Source organism: Dipodomys spectabilis, unplaced genomic scaffold, assembly GCF_019054845.1.
Source record: "Dipodomys spectabilis isolate Male_0828 unplaced genomic scaffold, ASM1905484v1 ptg000140l, whole genome shotgun sequence".
Taxonomy (NCBI): domain Eukaryota; kingdom Metazoa; phylum Chordata; class Mammalia; order Rodentia; family Heteromyidae; genus Dipodomys; species Dipodomys spectabilis.
Window position 1 is genome coordinate 32,904,189 of NW_024870817.1, and position 14,931 is coordinate 32,919,119.

Consider the following 14,931-nt stretch of genomic DNA (forward strand, 5'->3'; position numbering starts at 1 on the left):
CTTCCTTCCTTCCTTCCTTCCTTCCTTCCTTTCTCCTTCCCTCCCTCCCTCCTTTCCTCCTTCCTTTCATCCTTCCTTCCTTCCTTCCTTCCTTTTTTCTTCCTCCCTGCCCTCCTTCCGTCCCTCCCTCCCTTCCTCCCTCCCCTCCCTCTCTCCCTCCCTCCCTCCCATCCTTCTTTCAAATAACCTCAGCTGAAACTTCTGCTTTATAGAACAGACATTAATACAAGACATTCTTCTGGGAAAATAATGCAGATGAGTCTACCCAGTTCTGAGCACTGAGTGCTGCTTTTACTTCTGACTTTTCACCATGTTCTTTTAATGAGAAACCATGGTTTACAGTTCTGCAAAGTTGTGAAAAGATCCTAATTTGTAAAAATGGAAACATTCCAAATTTCCTCTTCAGAATGACATGAAAAATGAGATCCTGTTTCTGATTCCAAGAAGCCATATTTGCCAAACAATTTTGAATCTCTCCTGTGATGGACTAGCTGCAAGTCTAAGGAAAACAATAAAAGCAGACCTGCCAACCTGTACTGAGAATTTGTATTTCATTTCAAGGTGTACCAATGCTGAATTAATTAAAGTGAATTTGCTAAAAGCATTCACAAAGAGCAACTCTGGTTATTTCAAATGATTTCTCCCGCTTGGGAATGGTAATGTCTTAAAAGATTTTAGAGCACAGCACACAGCAGTGAATTTACTAAAAGACTGCTTGCTCTGTTTTCTTATCATCCCCTTCTTTCTTTCCTTTTCTTCCTTAGCCAAAGCCTCTTTAACCTTGTGTGAAACTCCTAAATTTTACTCATTTTACTCATCTATAAAATGAAAAAGTACAGTATTCCCTTTTATTTGCATTATTAGTTTGTTCTTGGTTCAATAACTAATTCATACATCTGTGACATTGATCTCAAATACAGTAATATCTTGTACTTTGGGATTTAAATAGGAGTATGATTTGTTGGGGGATGGTTACTCCACCAGATAGGTTTGAAGGCCTGGACTTAAAGCTCAGGATCACTTTTGCAGATCTTCTTGCTTCCTAAGTGGTGCTGAAAAAAATTACTAAAGCAGCATGAAAACAGCAGAGTGGCTTTTGTCCTGAGGTTTCTTCCTAAACACCTCCATATTGAGAGATATACTTATTTTTGTCCTTCGTGATGCCTAAGAAAGATCAGGCTTGGAACTCCATGGAGGCATTTCTTTTCAATGATCACTTGAGAACGACATTATTTTTTCCATTCTCAGAAGTATTAAATAAGGAGATAAGCCAGATGATGTAATTCTTTTGATAGAAATGAACTAGAACATCAAAGAAGGAGGGAGGATACCTGGTATATAACCTGTGAAATACATGTTACATTTTTCAGGACATGGGTCTTTTACAGAATCTTCTTCAACTGTGGATTTAAACTATGTCCTCTTTGCCAGTTTTTCTGGAAAAGTTACAACTGGTCCCCCAAAGATCAGTGAGACAGTTGAATGAAATGTTATGGGTTAACACACAGGGAATTTGTAAACATCAGCTTTTAATAATATCTGATCAAGAAATATGGTTCAACAAGATTCAGAAAATTAAAAGGGAATATTTTGCAAACCTAAGCTAACAAATTCAAGAATCTGGAAGAATGGAAGAATTTCCAGCAAATATTGGTATACCCAAACTAAACTAAGATCCAAGCCAACTAAATAAGCCAATATCAAGTATTGGAATAGAAATGGCAATAAAAGATCTCTCATCCAAAGAAAGCCCAGGACCAGATGGATTTACTTCTGAATTCTATAAGTCCTTCAAAGGGGAACTCACTCCACTACTCCTGAAACTCTTCAATGAAATTGAAAGGGAAAGATCAATACCAAACTCATTCTTGATGGTCAGGATAACCCTCATTCCAAAACCAAAAAGAGAATTATAGACCCATTTCTTTAATGAACATTGATGCAAAACTTCTTAATAAAATTCTGGCCAGCTTACTTCAACAATGAAACAAACAAACAAACAAAAACGTGTACTGTGATCAATCAGGATTCATTTCAGGCATGCAAAGCTGATTCAATATATTCAAGCCAACTAACGTAATTCAACACACCAATAGTAGCAAGGGCAATAACCACATGGTCATCTCAATAGGTGCAGAAAAAGCATCTGACAAGACCCAAAACCCCTTTATAATGAAAGCTCTGGTGAAACTAGGAATCCGGAACATTCTAAAATATAATAAAGGCTGTATATGACAAAACTACAGCTAGCATTATACTTAATGGTGAAAGTTAAAAACATTTCTTCTAAACTCAGGAACGAGGCCTACCCTCTCCACTCCTCTTCAATATAATACTGAAATTCCTAGCCAGAGCAATAAGGTAAGAAGCAAACATAAAGGAGATCCAAACAGGGAAAGAAGTAGAACTCTCTCTCTCTGCAGATGACATGATCCTGTATTTAAAGAAGCCCATAGATTCCTTTTCCAAGTTACTTGAGCTGATACAAAACTTTGGCAAAGAGGCAGGGTATAAAATTAACCCACAAAAATCAATAGTTTTTCTGTGTGCCAACAATGAGGGGAGCAAGGCTGAAATCAGGAAAGCAATTCCTTTGTAATAGCCTCACAAAGATACCTACTAATTAACTTAACCAAAGATGTGAAGGACCTCTATAATGGAAACTTTAAAAACTTGAGAAAGGAAATTAAAGCAGATTTAAGGAGTAGAAACACCTCCCATGCTTGGATTGGGAAGATTAACATTGTTAAGATGGCAATACTGCCAAAAGCGATTTACAAATTCAATGCACTACCCACCAATATCTCACTACATTCTTTAATGAAATAGAAGAAGCAATACAAACATTCATATGGAATAATAGAAGACTCTGAATAGCAAAAACAACCCTTAGCAAGAAGAACAGTGCCGAGGGAATATCAATACCAAATTTCAAACTCTATTATAAAGCAATAGCTATAAAAACAGCTTGGTACTGACACATGAACAAGCCTGAGGACCAATGGAATAGAATTGAAGACCCAGAAATGAATCCACAGACCTATGGCCACCTAATCTTTGATAAAGGAACCAAAAACACTAGATGGAAGAAAGACAGCCTTTTCAACAAATGGTGCTAGCAGAATTGGCCATACCTGTGCAGAATATTGAAAAAATGGATCCTTATATATCACCCTGCAACAGAACCAACTCCACAAGGATCAAAGACCTCAATGTAAGATCAGATACCCTGAAAATACTGTAAGAATAAATAGGGGAAACACCAGTGCTCCTTGGCACAAGTTGAAACTTAATTAATAATGACCCAGAAACACAACAAAACAAGGAAAGGTTGGACAAATGGGAGATTGCATTAAACTGTACAGCTTCTGCATGGCAAAGGACATAACTAGCAAGATAAATGGAAAGCCCACAAATTGGGAGAAGATCTTACCTAGCTGTAAAACAGACAAGGGCCTCATATCTAAAATACTTAGGGCTCAAAAAATTAACCCTCCCTAAAACAAATCCTCAATGAAACAACCACCCCATTAATAAGTGGGCTAAAGTCTTAAAAAGAGAGTTCTCTCAGGAGGAAATAAGAAGGACAGATAGACACATGAAGAAATGTTCAACATCCCTGGCCATAAAAGAAATGCAATCAAAACAACATTGAGATTCCACTTCACCCCAGATAGAATGGCCATTAACAAAACTATTAACAGATGCTGGCAGGGATGTGGCCAAAAGGGAACTTTACCACACTGTAGGTAAAAATATAAACTTGTTCAACCACTCTTGTAAGCAGTATGGAGGTTCCTCAAAAGGCTAAACATGGAGCTCCCCTGTGACTCAGCAATCTCACTCCTGAGGATTTACCCAAACGATCACAAATAAGGCTACACTAAAGCTACCTGTACAACAGTTCGTTACCACAGCCAAGATATAGAATCAATCCAGATGCCCCTAAGTGGATGAACAGATTTTTAAAAATGCGGTACATATATATATATATATATATATATATATATATACATACACACACACACACACACACACACACACACACAATGGAAAGAAGATATATACGTCAGAAAGCATAACATTGCCCCATTCTTAAGGAAATGAAAAGACTTGGAAAAAATCATATTAACTGAGGTAAACCAGACCCAAAGAAACATAAGCTCCATGGTTCCCTCCTTTGTAATAATTATTATATATCTAGGATAGTCCTAGCATAGGATCATAATAGCTCAACAGCTATGTATATATAAAATGATGCAAATTGAAACGAACCCCAAGATATAGAAACGAGTGTGTGTGTGTGTGTGTGTGTGTGTGTGTGTGTGTGTATGCAGTTGTCTCTTTTTTCTCTGGTTTACCTGCTGTTGTCACTGTTTTTGATTTTGGTACCCTGTGTATAGTAAATTTATCTGAAGGGGAATCACAGAAAGGGTGTGACAAAGGACAATGGATGAACCAATGCAACAGTGATATAAGACAGTGAAATGAAGTTCACAACTTGACGGGGAGGAGAGCTGGGGGAGGGAAAGCGGGAGACATTGAGGGAGCCGGTAACAATGTTTGACAAGAATTATACCTATTTCCTTACTTATGTAATTGTAACACTTCCGTACATCACCTTTATAATAAAATAAATAACTAATTTAAAAAGAAATATGGTTCAAAGCTTTTTGGAGAGGAATATTTCTGCCTTATTTCCCCTGGCTAAGACAACTTGCTTCCATCACTTCCCATAGTCATTTGCTTTCACTTCTCCCTCAGGCTTCGAGTCCAGCCTGAGAACCCTCTTTACCGTCAGTTCTTGGTAGCTTTACATGTCATGCAAGGTGAGAACTGAACTCAGAGTCAGGCCAAAAGCCCGTGCTTTGGCATCTTAGGCTTGCATTTCACCTTGACCCAATCACTTATCAGGTGAATGACAATAGCAAAGTCAGTTACTGTCTCAGATCTATAGGTTCTTCATTTTGTAATAAATCCTCTAGGCAGTTCATGAGGATCAAAGGAGATAAAAATATGCAAGTACTTTATTTGACTTATTATTTAAACAAATGGTAGCTATTATAATGACTTTTTTGAAATTGTCTTTTCATACTAGACTGAAAGTTTCTTGAGGTACCGATTTTTTTCTTTAGTTTTCTCTAGTTTCTATATTAATACTGGGCATTAATTGTTTCTAGGCCTTTTGACAAACATTTGTCATAATACTTGGTGCAAAAAATGTGTTTGGTAGGTTTTCTTAAAATAATGCATTAATATATGTATAAAAAATGAATGTATTTTGAAGGCTCTCTTCCAATTATGTAATTTTCCTATTTGAATGACAGGAGAACCCAGAGGACTATAAATTAAATTGTTTAGAAGAGATTTTAAAAGTGAGCACCCGTTATAACAGTTTTTGTCTAGATTTTTTTTAATTTGGTGCTGGGGCTTGAACCTAGGCCATTGCATTTGCTAGGCAAGTGCTTTCCCACTAATCTGTACCCCAGCCCCACTAGATTTCTTCAGTTAGGTTTCAGGACTGGGTACCATAACTGCTGATAAATTATGCTTGGTTTTGCAAATTTGTAAGCACAGATTTTTTATCTTTGTCACCTTTGTTTTTAATGTACTATGTGATTTCTTTTTTGTTTCTTTTGTATGTTCTTCCCTTATGGTATAACCCCTGTTTTCACTGTATTTGATTCCTGTGCCCTGCATCTTGTATATACATTTTTCTAATTTGGGGAGGGGAAGGGAAATAACAAAATGATGAAACAAGGATAGAGATTGACCCATTGTAACAATGACATGTACAAGACACTATGTTGAAAATGAACTTTACGACTTGGGGGGGGAGGAGTTGGGAAGGTGGGACGGGAAGGGATGATGGGGGAAAAACCAAAGGAGGGGTAACAATGCTCGATAAGAAATGTACTCATTACCTTACTCATGTAAAGGTAACCCCTCTGTACAGTATCTTTACAACAAAATATACAAAGAAAAGAATGGTTTTGTAAGAATCAGGATGGATGCAAATGTCTGGAATAATGGTTTACTTCAGTTGCATGTTTTATGTGAGGTATGACCCAAGAAACCCATTCCCATCTTTTAATGTGGTGATTTTCCAATATTGTCACTGAACTCATGGCATCAACTTCTGGAAACTTAACCAGAAGTGCAGGCTGTTGGGCTTCACTTCAGACCAGCTTTTGATCCAAAGCCTTGGGGTCCAGCTATCTATATTCTGACAAACGCTCTAGGTGAAACTGATGTCCCCTAAAGTTTGATGACTTAACTTAGAACATAGAAAGAAGAGGAAACCAATGTAGAGAAGAAAAGTAGAAATGCATTCATTTTAGGAGTCAGTTCTCTTTTTGCTGCTATTAGATTGTAAATCATTTGGAAATGCTGCCAAACCTGTTATTCTAAAAAGGGCCATTCTTTCTAGGTGAGGGAACTTGAGTTACAGGTTAGGGTAATCAACTTATGCAAGGGTTAGATCAGCCTGAGAGAGTTGTGTCTCTTTTCATCTGGTTTCTTCTGGGACTACCTTTCCTGTTTAATACATTTATTGAGCTATGAAAAGTGTCACCTCTTTTAGGCAGTGTGCAGGATGTGCAATGTAACTAGCTGAAATAGGTCACTGTAATGATGCCACTGCAGGTACTGAGCAGGCCTGGTAGGGAAGGGAGATTCAGTTCTTAAGGCTCTTAAGGAGCTAGTAGTCATCTACTTTTTTGTGTACACAGTGTTGGCTTGACCTTGTTCTCTTTGAGGTCAGCCTATTGGACTAGTTTAGAAACTCTGTGGTATGTCTCTTGCAGGGAGTGAGCTGACCTTAGGATCACAAGACTTAGCAAAATTCTATCATACATCTGCAAACACGATCGAACCATCTTAGCCTGAGCAATGAGCTGTGCTGATTTTATGCTTTATTCTCAGCCAGGCCATAAAGGGGATAAAAGGGTGGAATGATAGAAATGAGGCATTCTGGGCCATTCCTGTCACAAATATCTCAAAAAGAACTGTTACTCAGTGACGAGAAATGGTGTGAACCAGTGCAAAATAAAGTGTTGTGCTATTGCTGAAAAATAACTGCCTCTTACTTTTTTCATGCTCTAAGTTCTGTTTATCGTTTCTGAATCTTTCCTTCTACATTTGTTTCTCTATACATTTTTAATTTAGTGGCTTCAAATTTAGTTTGTCTAGTGCAAATTTTGCAATGTTACTTTTGATTCTTGCATATTGTTCTTTAATGAAGTTGTTAAATAAGATTGCAATGGTAGCTCATTAAAGTCCTCTTTGTAATTCAATTATTTCCATTTTGGAATTTTTTTCCTCCTAATACTTAGGGCGCTCTTTAACATTCAGGATACTTCTCACAGTTGAACTAATTTAAATTAATTTGATCATTCGATTTCCACAGGGTTTGTTATACAGAACGGCCTAATTCCTTCATCTCAGAAAGTAAGAATGCCTCTGAAGCTTTGAGGAACAGAATCTAAAGGGCTGAATCTGTTATTGGAGTGTAGGAGCCACAAACTTCAGGTAAAAAGAATCAGGTAGGTTCACTTGTAGGGTTTTCAAAAATCACTACATGTTAGAATCTATTATGGATCTGCAGTTAGAGTTGGCAGGTAAGGAAATCTTAAGGCTAGATTTTAGTGTAGACTGTGACTTAGAGAAATTCATTTAAATTTCCCTACTGTACCTTCTGTCACCAGACAGGTAACATTCTCCACTTGCTGAATATAAATGTTTGAGGTGTATTTGTGGAGGGGAAGAGAAAAAAACAAGTCATTTAAATAGGGATACAGGTGGACCCATTGCAACAATGAGACGTACAAGTCGTTATGTTGAAAATGAACTTTACAACTTTGGTGGTGGGGGGGAGTAGGGTTGGGGGGGGTGCGGGGGGGGGAAGATGGGATGGGAAGGAGAAACAAAGGAGGAGGCTACAATGCTTGATAAGAAATGTACTCATTATCTTGCCCATGTAATTGTAACCCCTCTGTACAGTATTTTCACAATAAAAAAAAGAATTATAAAAGAACTTTACTCAGATTCTTAAAAAGCAACAGTATACATTTTGTTATGTATTATCTGTTACTTGTAAATATAATTTTTGATGTTGCCCTTTTTTATGGTAAGGGACTTGAACTCAGGGTCAGGATATACTCTCTTAGCTTTGTTGATTAAGGAGGGCACTCTACCACTTGAGTCATACTTTGACTTCTAACTTTTTGCTTGTTAATTGGAGATAAGCTCGTCATGGGCTTTTCTGCCTAGACTGGCTTTGAACATGAGTATAGTTAGGATTATAGGCGTGAGCAAACAACACCTGGTCATATTGTTTTCCTTTAGTGTCATGGAGAAGCTGTTTGATGAAGACATATGTTGTATCTGCCTGTGCTCTGATTCCAGGCAACCTTGTTACACTATGGACAATGATAAAATCCCTACAGTTATACCACACACAGCTCTCCTCTGAATCTGATGAGATGCTTGTAATTCTTTTTCTTTCCAAGCATTTTTATTGACCTACATGGCATGGGTCCCATCTCTGTAGACAATGATTCAACATGCAGCAAATGTTTTCATGTTGGAAAAAAAAAATAATGCTACGTGATGGTTGAGGTTTCCCCAATTTGTCCTTGTGTTCATTTGCCTCCTTCTTTATGGTTTTCTTTACATACTTTACTATCTATTCTATCTTACCACAGAGCTTTCCTTACTTTACTTTTTCTTCTCATTAGAAGCCCTAAGAAGCACAAATAATCTCCTACTTATTTCTTCATTTCTTTCTTGTTGATCAACAAAAGGTATCTACTAGCATTAATACTACTTTAGCCTGACAGCTGGAAGGAAGCAGACAAGAATACTTCTTTTTCTAGGCTTCCTGTACATGGACAGTATGCACACCCTACATATTCGACCATTCTGCTTCTTCATGATGTGAGTATAGTGCAGACAATGTTGATGATATGCACAGTAATAGCTCATTAGATTCATTTGATGCATTTTCAGTCATGGGTTACTTAAGTCTGTCTGTGGAGAACAACTAGAATGTAGAAAATACAGTCCAACTTGAATAAAAGAAACCCAGTCTATTGCTTTTCCTCTCATCTAAGCTCTCTTAGCTTGGCACAAGGAAGCATTTACATGTATGGGTTAGGTGAAGGAGGCAGATAGAAGGACAAAACCAATCTCATTGAACTATACTAAATATAAGTTAGCTCCCTGTAACCTAATTGAACCAACAGAGGAAAAGAAAATGGCTCAAGCTGAGTTAATGTCCTCTCTAAAGAAACATACCTATATTATACAGTTATTTATTGGACGAAGGAAAATTACGAAATGGAAGTAGATTGTCCATGAATTTAAGGGAGTGTGTACCTATTAGTCAGATGCCATAGAATGGTATTATGAAAAAGAAGATATGATAAAAGGGAGCTTGCATTTTAAAACCTCAAGAAGCCGGTAGAAAGAATTCATATGGGGGGTATCAAAAGACAAAGTTATAATAAATTTAATATAAAGATATAATTGAGTTTTGTTTGTGGCTCTAGAATCAGGCAACACACAATTCTATCAAACAGAATGAGTATTCAGCAAATGTCATCTATAATGGTGATTTTTTGTTTTGTAAAGAAGGGTCAATAAATAGAACAAGAAGAAAAGCTGAGAGATTGACATCAGGGTGGTTGACAAAACAAGCAGTAAGAAGCACAGACCATTTTGTATTCATGTCCTCACCTCTTTCTTGTTAATCAGTAAACAGTATCTATTAGTACTAATGCTATTTTCTCTTCTCAGCCTAAAAGAAGCAGACTAATATAATTCTTCTTTTGAGTTTGTCTGTATGAATAATATGTACTGCAGAAGGGGTCTCCTTATCACACAGACTCAGGCAGAGATTGGTTGCTATGAACTTGTTTTCAGAAAATCTCAACAGTGGGCTGGGTCTTGTATCTTGATAGTTACTATAAGATGCTTGTCCAAAATAAACACTTTGTTTAATGAGGCTTTCTACCATTCTTCTCACTGCCTCTTTGTTTAAAACCTAGTGGTACCTCAAATGTATGTGGGTGAGTGGGGGAATACCCTGTCCCACATCCAATCTCTGGTCCCATTTCAACCCCAATCACTAAGCAACATCCAATAGGCAGACACATCTCAACCCAAGTGTGGTGTATTTGATTTAGGGATTGCACATATCAAAAGCATGGTTTGTTTGTATGCCCTGGAAATGAACTTGGATATTTTGACCAGGAATTTTTATGTCCATAATATATGTGGAAGAACCACTTAGTACCACAGAATCCTTGATTGGTGGAGAGTAACGTAGCTAGTGAAGGGCTGGACCGGGGGTACTCTCAAGTATAGTGGATTTGGTGCATGGGCAATATTGTTCAGTTTATGAGACCTCAGCAATAAAAATTCGAAGGACAGGCTCAAACTTTCACCAGCAATTCTTGCACCATTTCTGGTTCTTTGGCTATGAGACCAACTATCAAAAGAAGCATAATAGAAGTCAAATACTGTTATTGAGATTAACAGTACAGTAATTCATGATCAATTAAATCAACTGGTACATTCTTGAGCAATGGTCTTGAGGAGTAGTTTAGCAGGGTTTAGGCAAAAATCAGAGGTGAGAATCAGCACAACTGATCTCATAACGTCAGCTTAAGAGGATTTCTGACTCCTTATAACATGAACTGTAAAGACAGTCCACTTAGCCTTTAACTATTACTGCTCTCTGTTGTGGCTATTTTCCTTTTTCATTCTTCATGTTTTCTTTCTGGAACCAAGGCTACTGTAGGTACTGAACTTGAGTTGGAAGCTGGGCACTGGTGGCACATGCCTGTAATCCTAGCTACTTAGGAGGCTGAGATCTGAGGATCACGATTGAAAGCCAGCCCAGGCAGGAAATTCCATAAGACTCTTATCTCCAATAAACCATCAGAAAAACAGAAGTGGTGCTGTGGGTAGAATGGTAGAGTGGTAGAGTGGTAGAATGCTAGTCTTGAGCTGAAGAGCTGAGGGACAGTGCCCAGGCCCAGAGTTCAAGCCCCATAACTGACACAAAAAAGAAAGAAAGAAAGAAAGGAAGGAAGAAAGAAAGAAAGAGAAAAAAGAAAGACAGAACTTGGGTTGGCCAAAGCACCTTGTGGGAGAAAATAAAAACAACCAGAGAATCTTTATACTTCTTGAAAAAAATATACTGCAAAGCTATAGTACTTAAAACACAATGTGATTGGCATAAAAGTAGACATGGAGATTAATGGAACAATATAAAGAACCTGTAAGTAAGGAAACTGATTTTCAACAAAGCTCCTAAGAACCCACATTGAGATGCCAGGTTTCTGTCCAAAGATAGATAATATTGTTGCTGTTTAGTTACGACTAAAAATACTTCCCTGAAATGAGTCACTTCATGATATATAGGCTATCAATGCAAAGTGAGGAAAATGCAGGCAAGATAATTTCCCACCAGATGCTTCTAAGTGGTATTGATTTTGGCGGTGATAGTATATACATTTGTGTGTGTGTGTGTGTGTGTGTGTGTGTGTGTGTGTGTGATTAGAAGCTAAGAGAAAATAGATCAGGAAGACATCCTTACTTTTTGCCAAAGACTTCAGGAAGGCTTCCTTGAGTGATTTTATACAACCTACTGTGAAAGACAATACAGTGCAGCCTGAGCCATTGGCATAAAATTTGAGTCAGAGACCACTGGCATCATTTCATGGAAGAATTTGATGTTAATTGAAAATGACAAAGTACAAAAAGCCTGTGGGACCAATTGCCTTTATTAGCTAGAGGAGTAGAGTGGTTTGCATAGGTGTGAATGCACCATAAATAACTGCCTATCTGCAACCCAGCTGAATTAATTTGCAGTGAAAATCTGAGAGATGGTCAAAACTGCCTCTGGGAAAACTGAATGTCAGCACTGAAACTTGTAGTGTGCTTTATTATACTTGGGAAAGTAGGATATCCTTGAGCTTGAAGATCATTGGAGAAAATAGGTCTGGGCACCATTTACCTCAAAGAGCAAGGTAATATGATGAACTTAGGGTTCTTTCTGCTTACTAACTTATAATATATACACCAGAAGTCTCCAGCTCCTACCACTTCCTCCCAATCATCAATTTTGATACTTCTTATTCTGGTATGGTTGGTAGTAAGAGGTGATGCGGTCAGGGAGTTGCTGTCACCTCCTGCTTGTGTTTCTCTGTCTCTAACTTCTCCCCCCTAGAACTTGAGTTCCCTGATGGCTCTCACTTTCCAGTTTGTGACAATCCTGATTCATGTGTCAAAGCGGACAGAAAGAGGCTGTATCTTAATTGTCTGGAATATATGTTCTCTTTCTATCTGCTCAACGTATTTCTGAACAGTTGCTCCTTGACAAGAGATGAAAGCCGGGAAATCTGTCAGAGTTAGTGTTGATGGGATAACCAAGGCAAAATGCTAGGTCTCAGAGCTAACATGGGAACTAAGTTTGTTCTGGCTTCAGCAAACTTAGAAGATGGAGAGAGGGGGTCCCGGTGCATGGAACAGGGAAGGCGTGTATTCCTTCAGAGAGACAGAGTCTACTTGGTTCCCATATAAGCTTTGAGATCTACCAGCCCTTCTCTTTTCCCACTTCCTCTGTATGAATCACATTGGTGATATTGTCTGATTTGTCTCTTCAATGTTAACCCTGATCATTCTTAGATGGACTCCACTCTTCTGACTGTTGGCTGGTGCCATAGAACTTTGCTCGAATCAGCCAGTTATCTCTCATTAACTAATAGAGAGCATTCTTCGCCCTCCCAGCCCCGTTCTGCCAACACACTCACTCACACACACACACACACACACACACACACACACACACACACACACACACACACACAAAGTTGCTTTGACTCCTAACCACAGGTCTTTTTCCTCATTTTGTTCTAATTGTGTTTTTTTGGCCTTAGCAAATGATCTCTTATTTTAAAGATAATTCTAACAACTTTCTGGAACAGTTGCCTCAATTATAATTTTCATTATCCCTCCAATTCTTCCATTCTATGTTTAATATCTGATGCTTAATTAGATTTTTTTTAGTGTTTTGTGTTTCTTGTACTTTTGGCCTAGAGCCTAACCCTTGCTAACCAATTTCTTGGCATGGCTTACATGTTCCTTCTATAATACACATATGATTCCATTACACACACCTACTACACATTTCCTTTATATCCATGCTGATTCCTCAACTATAGTCTCTACTTTCTTTTTTAATATTTTTATTGTTTATTTTTTATGTGGTCTCTGCTTTCTATTCATTGTTATTATTAAGATTATATTCTAGTACTTCTTTCTATTCTTAAATTTAGAACACCTCTTTCCTTATAATGACTGATTTCCTGACTGTGACCATCATCAGATTTTTGCAGCCACATTGGTTTTTATTCTTGCCATCTAACCCTGCAAGTATTCTTCATACATGGCACAGATGTTTGTTACTCTGTTTATGTATGTAATGAGTGGGAAAGCTACTAAAAACAACAGAAGAAACAAATGTCGGTCTGCTAAAAGCGGAGCCAAGCCTCTTGAAACAAGAGAAATGAGTAGACACCATCTCTGTCTCTATCAGTTTGCTTCTCTCTGTAGATCTGCACCGTTCTTGTTCTTTTAGAAGCCTCTTCAAGTTTTCTTTCGTAACTTTGGTGGGCCCACTGCTAAGCCTATGGTTGTTTCCCACAAGTGTTCAGTTTTGATTCAACCATAGATGGCTAAAGCAAGAGCAAAACACAGCTTTCCACTTCACCGAAAGCCATAAGTAAGAAAGACTTCCCAAGAAAATGGCAGGGAGTGAGCATGTTCTCCAAGCATGTCTAATACAATTAGCTCTGAAAATCTGGCTGGAAATTAACCACTTCTAGGCATGGGTAGGTCAATAGTATTTTAAAAAAGCAAACTACTACAAAGTGGTAAGAGGAGCGTTAAATATTTAAAGATAAGTGACTGAGTTTAACCAGGTATATGGCATTGGCAAAGAAATGCATCCTATAGGGAGGTAATTAATAAAATTTAAGAAGAGTTGGAAAGTGTAGATAAACTTGATCTGATAGTTCATTTAATACTAAAATAATGCCTTGTAGGGATTTATGAGGGCAAGTGAGGCATTTTGAGTTTATTTGGAAAAATGTTCCTAACTATTGAAAAGTATGACCATGGCATTATCCTTGTCTATTAAAATGCTATTAAATGCTATTAAGAAACTAATTGGAAAATTATAGTTATCATCGATTAAGTCTCCTTTCTGAAACAGTAAAACAGCATATCAGATATGATTATGTAGGGAAGATTAATAGAAACAGTTGTGGTCAAGCATATTTGGAGAAGGGCATGCTAAAACATTGATTTTCCTTGCTGCCTATGTCCTCCAAAGATAGGCTCTCTGCTGTCTGAGGGGCAGGGAGTCCCTTCTATTACCTGAATCCTTACCTATGAGAAGCTAAGGGTCTCTGTAGAGTGCTATCAGTGAAAGATTGTGGGCAGCAGGGCAAATGAGGGATGTCAAGCAAGTTTTCTATCTGTTACCTGAAAGCCAGGAAGTTGGAAGATATGGGAGTCTAAATTTTTATACAGGAGACAGTTTAGTGGACTTAAGCACAGAGAGCAAACTAGTACGTAAATTGTAAAATCCTCAGCTGTGAGATGTGGGGCACGCAGAATGGTGGACAAACGATAAAGGGAGAACCAATGCAACAGCAATATCCACTAGACCATATTTTGCACATATATCTGTATAACTCAGAGGCAGGGGTGGGGGAAGGTTAGGAGGGGCAGGGAAAGTTGGAGAAAAATGAGGGCAGGGGTAACAAGTTTGATGAGAAATGTACTTATACCTTATTTATGTAACTGTAACCCCTCTGTACATCATCTTGACAATAAAAGAAAAGATGTGGGACAGTA